Consider the following 6,147-nt stretch of genomic DNA (forward strand, 5'->3'; position numbering starts at 1 on the left):
AAATTACCCTACCACTCAGTAATTCTAATTCTCGGTTTCTACCCAAGAGTAATGAAGACTATTGTCTACATAAAGACTTACATGTTAATGTGCTCGACAGTATTGTTCACGATAACCCTGAAGTGGAAACCATCCAAGTATGTATAAGGATCAATGGATAAACAAAATGATATAGCCATACAGTGGAATGCCATTCAGCAGTGTAAAGGAATGAAGTACTGATTCATGCTACAAGATGGTAGAACCTTGAAAACATGATGTTGAGTGAAAGCAGCCAGACATAAAAGGCCTCATATTGTATGATTCCATCTATATGAAGTGTCCAGGAAAGGTAAATCTATACAGATGGAAAGTAGGTTAGTGATTACCTAAGGGTGGGTGTGGTGATTGACTCCAGAAGGCAAGAGGGCTCTTTTATGGGGTGGTAGAAGTGTTCTAAAACTTAATTGTCGTGATGGATACCCAACTCTATAAACAATAAATATTATTGAATTTTACACTTAAAATGGGTTTATGTTACAGTATGTAAAACAATACCCCAATCATTTCAGTTCAGTTCAGTCGCTCAGTCGTGTCTGACTCTTTGCAACCCCATGAATCGCAGCACGCCAGGCCTCCCTGTCCATCACCAACTCCCGGAGTTCACTCAGACTCACGCCCATCGAGTCAGTGATGCCATCCAGCCCCCTCATCCTCTGTCGTCCCCTTCTCCTCCTGCCCCCAATCCCTCCCAGCATCAGAGTCTTTTCCAATGAGTCAACTCTTCGCATGAGGTGGCCAAAGTACTGGAGTTTCAGCTTTAGCATCATTCCTTCCAAAGAAATCCCAGGGCTGATCTCCTTCAGAATGGACTGGTTGGATCTCCTTGCAGGCCAAGGGACTCTCAAGAGTCTTCTACAACACCACAGTTCAAAAGCATTAATTCTTCGGTGCTCAGCCTTCTTCACAGTCCAACTCTCACATCCATACATGACCACAGGAAAAACCATAGCCTTGACTAGATGGACCTTTGTTGGCAAAGTAATGTCTCTGCTTTTGAATATGCTATCTAGGTTGGTCATAACTTTCCTTCCAAGGAGTAAGTGTCTTTTAATTTCATGGCTGCAATCACCATCTGCAGTGATTTTGGAGCCCAAAAAAATAAAGTCTGACACTGTTTCCACTGTTTCCCCATCTATTTCCCATGAAGTGATGGGACCAGACGCCATGATCTTCGTTTTCTGAATGTTGAGCTTTAAGCCAACTTTTTCACTCTCCACTTTCACTTTCATCAAGAGGCTTTTTAGTTCCTCTTCACTTTCTGCCATAAGGGTGGTGTCATCTGCATATCTGAGGTGATTGATATTTCTCCTGGCAATCTTGATTCCAGCTTGTGCTTCTTAAATAGGAAAAATTAATCATTTCTAGATTTAATGTTTACTATTTTCTGGATTCTGGGTTTTGTGTCATGTAGGCCATCTTCAATCTGACATCCTTAAAAAATATTTTAAGAAAAAATTCCCTCCTCTTTTTGTTCTAGTGTATTGATGGTTCCATTTTTTGTGTGTGTTTGAATGTTTTATCTGCTTGGAATGTATTTGAGAACAGAAAGTGAGATAGGATGAATAAGACAATAATAACATTTTTAGAAGTCAAATTTCTGTCTCCCAATAAAATTTTATTCTGTACCCAATAAATTAAGAAAACTAGAAACAATGTTCAGAATCTTTTCTACTGAAATACTTGCACCTATATACTAAAGTCAGTGTTTAAGATGTTAATTGCAACATTGTCTAGAACTAAAACTCACTGATAGAGATGGTTCAACTGTGGTAAAATATTAAGAATGCAAACTTGAGGACACTGAGTATAATGTAACTCAATTTTTCTAAAACCAAAATCCCACATTTGTACATATATATATTTATTTATTCATAAACACAGAAAATAGTCTGATGGATATATGCCAGCCTGTTAACTGTATTTACTCTTGAAAAGTGAGGATTTGTGGGGTGGAAGGGCAAGTGGGGATAGTGAAAGTAGAGCATAAAAGGGTCATTAGTCCTTTAGTCTGCTTTTGCAAGATCATAGACTTTATTTATTTACAAAATAAACTATAACTGGCAAATAGTTCCTCCTTTAATAAGCAAAGTTGTTCTGTTTTTTCACTTTAATAATAATATGAAATCATCATCATCAGTGTAATTTTAAAATTGATTTATATATAAAGCAATCTGAAGCTCAGAATTTAAAAGATTTGGTCATAGAGATAATCAGCTTTGGGTTCTCGTTCCTAAGAACCCACGTTTGACTGATTGAGAATACCTACCAAAAAAATGTATTGACCTCAGAAGGAAATGCTGTGTAAACAGGCTAATGTCTCTAGGTGTTTTTAAAGGGGTGATTTTGCCCCCCAAGAGGACATTTAGCAATATCTGGAGACATTTTTGTTTTTTTATAACTTGGGGAGGGCACGTTGACTGCTGCTGGGATCTAGTGGTGGAGACCCGGGATGCCACTAAACATCCTGTGACACACAGGATAGCCCCCCATAATAGTTGTTGCTGTTCAGTTGCTCAGTTGCATCTGACTCTTTGTGACCACCATGAACTGCAGCATGCCAGGCTTCCCTTTCCTTCCTTATCCCCCGGAATTTGCTCAAACTCATGTCCATCGAGTCGGTGATGCCACCCAACCATCTCATCCTCTGTCATCCCCTTCTCCTCCTGCTCTGTCTTTCCCAGCATCAGGGTTTTTTCCAATGAATCAGTCAGCTCTTCACATCAGGTGGCCAAAGTATTGGAGCTTCAGCTTCAGTATCAGTCCTTCCAATGAGTATTCAGGGTTGATTTCCTTTAGGATTGACTGATTTGATCTTGCTGTCCAAGGGACTCTCGAGAGTCTTCTCCTGCATCACAGTTAGAAAGCATCAACTCTTAGGCACTCAGCCTTCTTTCTGGTCCAATTCTCACATCTGTACATGATGGAAAGACTATAGTTTTGACTATATGGACCTTTGTCGACAAAATAATGTCTCTACTTTTCAATATGCTGTCTAGGTTGGTCATAGCTTTTCTTCTGAGGAGCAAGCGTCTTTTAATTACATGGCTTCACTCACCATCTGCAGTGATTTTGGAGCCCAAGAAAATAAAAATCTGTCAGTTGTTTCCATTGTTTCCCCATCTATTTGCCATGAAGTGATGAGACCGGATGCCATGATCTTCGTTTTTTGAATGTTGAGTTTTAAGCCAGCTTTTTCACTCTCCTCTATCACTTTCATCAAGAGGCTCTTTAGTTCCTCTTTGCTTTCTGCCATAATGGTGGTGTCATCTGCATATCTGAGGTTACTGATATTTCTCCCAGCGGTCTTGATTCCAGCTTGTGCTTCATCCAGCCCAGCATTTCGTATGATGTACTCTCCATATAAGTTAAATAAGCAGGGGACAACCTTGATGTACTCCTTTCCCAATTTTGAACCAGTCTGTTTTTCCAGGTCCAGTTCTAACTGTTGCTTCTTGACCTGCATACAGGTTTCTCGGATGCAGATAAAGTGGTCTGGTATTCCCATCTCTTTGAGAATTTTCCACAGTTTGTTGTGATCCAGACGGTCAAAGACTTTAGGGTAGTCAATGAAGCAAAAGTAGATGTTTTTCTGGAATTCCTGTGCTTTTTCTATGATCCAGCAGATGTTGGCTATTTGATCTCTGGTTCCTCTGCCTTTTCTAAACCCAGCTTGTACATCTGGAAGTTCTCCATTCACGTACTGTTGAAGCCTAGCTTGAAGGATTTTGAGTATTACCTTGCTAGCATGTGAAATGAATGCAATTGTGCAGTAGTTTGAATGTTCTTTGGCTTTGCCCTTCTTTGGGACTGGAATGAAAACTGACTTTTCCAGTCTTCTGGCCACTGCTGAGTTTTCCAAATTTGCTGGCATATCGAGTGCAGCACTCTAACAGTATCATTTTTTAGGTTTTGAAATACCTCAACTGGAATTCCATCACCTTCACTAGCTTTGTTCTTAGCAGTACTTCCTAAGGCCTACTTGACTTCACACTCTAGGATGTCTGGCTCTAGCTGAGTAATCACACCATAGTGGTTGTCCAGGTCATTAGGACCTTTTTTTGTATAGGTCTGTGTATTCTTGCTACCTCTTCTTAATATCTACAGCTTCTGTTAGGTCCATACTGTTTGTGTCCTTTATTGTGCCCATCTTTGCATGAAATGTTCCCTTTTTCTAGAAGAGATCTCTAGATCTCTTTCCCATTCTGTTGTTTTCCTCTATTTCTTTGCATTGTTCACTTAAGATGGCTTTCTTGTCTCTCTTTGGTATTCTTTGGAACTCTGCATTCAGATGGATGTATCTTTCCTTTTCTTCTTTGCCTTTGGTTTGTCTTCTTTTCTCAGCTATTTGAAAGGCCTCTTCAGACAGCCACTTTGCATTTTTGCATTTCTTTTTCTTGGAGATGGTTTTGGTTACCACTTCCTGTGCAGTGTTATGAACCTCCATCCATAATTCTTCAGGCACTCAGTCAGATCTAATCCCTTGAATCTATTTGTCACTTCAACTGTATAATCATTAGGGATTTGATTTAGGTCATACCTGAATGACCTAGTGGTTTTCCCTACTTTCTTCAATTTAAGTCTGAATTTTGCAATAAGGAGTTCATGATATGAGCCACAGTCATCCTGGTCTTGCTTTTGCTGACTGTATAAAACTTCTCTATCTTTGGCCACCAAGAATATAATCAGTCTGATTTTGGTATTGACCATCTGGTGATGTCCATGTGTAGAGTTGTCTTTTGTGTTGTTGGAAGAGTGTGTTTGGTATGACCAGTGCATTCTCTCAGGAAAACTCTGTTAGCCTTTGCCCTGCTTCATGTGTACTCCAAGGCCAAACTTGCCTGTTACTCCAGGTATCTCTTGACTTCCTACTTTTGCATTACATTCCCCTGTTATGAAAAGGACATCTTTTTTTGGTGTTAGTTCTAGAAGGTCTTGTAGGTCTTCATAGAACTGGTCAACTCCAGCTTCTTTGGCATTAGTGGTTGGGGCATAGACTTGGATTACTGTGATATTGAATGGTTTGCCTTGGAACAAACCGAGATCATTCTGTCATTTTTGAGATTGCACCCAAGTATTGCATTTCAAACTCTTTTGTTGACTATGAGGGCTACTCCATTTCTTCTAAGAGATTCTTGTCCACGATAATAGATATAATGGTCACCTGAATTAAATTCACCCATTCCCATCCATTTTAGTTCAGATTCCTAAAATGTCGATATTCCCTCTTGCCATCTCCTGTTTGACCACATCCAATTTACCTTGATTCATGGACCTAACATTCCAGATTCCTATGCCATGTTGTTCTTTACAGCATCGGACTTTACTCCAATACCAAATACATCTACATCTGGGTGTCGTTTCCACTTCAGCTCAACCTCTTCATTCCTTCTGGAGCTATTTATCTGCTCTTCTCCAGTAGCACATTGAACACCTACAGACCTGGGGGCTTCATCTTCCAGCATTACATCTTTTTGCCTTTTCATACTGCTCATGGGATTCTCAAGGCAAGAATGCTGAAGTGGTTTGGTATTCCCTTCTCCAGTGGACCATGTTTTGTCAGAACTCTCCACCATGACCCATCTGTCTTGAGTGGCCCTACACAGCATGGCTCATGGTTTCATTAAGTTACACAAAGCTGTGATCCATGTGATCAGTTTGGTTAGTTTTCTGTGATTATGGTTTTCATTCTGTCTGCCTTCGGATGGATAAGGATAAGAGGCTTGTGCAAGCTTCCTGATAGGAAGGACTGGCTGTGGGGAAAATAGTCTTGCTCTGGTGGGTAAAGCCATGCCCAGTAAGTCTTTAATCTAAATTTCTGCTGATGGGTGGGGCCGTGTTCCCTCCCTGTAGTATCCAGCCCTAAATGTCTGTGGTGCCAAGGTGGAGGAACCCTACTATCAATCATATATCACAAAACTTCATTCACTCAGCAGATATTACATGGGGGATTAGTTCTTAGCACCAAAATGTAGGCATTCCTAGATTTTTCTTATTTGTACTTTTCAATTTGTTAATCAGTGGACTAGAGAAGATGTGAAGGGAGAGTCTTTTATCAGGACCGTTCTTTGGGAACTTCCCTGGTGGTCCTTAACTCCTGGTGGTCCA

The 6,147-nt window shown here is 40.3% G+C and overlaps 1 protein-coding gene across 12 annotated transcripts in view; it reads left to right on the plus strand.

The window, feature by feature from the left end:
• TIA1 (TIA1 cytotoxic granule associated RNA binding protein) overlaps positions 1-6,147 on the plus strand; it is a 54,994-nt gene that overhangs the window by 47,704 nt on the left and 1,143 nt on the right. The window lies entirely within an intron of this gene.

This window comes from Bos grunniens, chromosome 11 (genome assembly GCF_055505025.1).
Source record: "Bos grunniens cultivar Pamir isolate PY7600 chromosome 11, Bosgru_T2T1.0, whole genome shotgun sequence".
NCBI classification, from domain to species: Eukaryota; Metazoa; Chordata; class Mammalia; order Artiodactyla; family Bovidae; genus Bos; species Bos grunniens.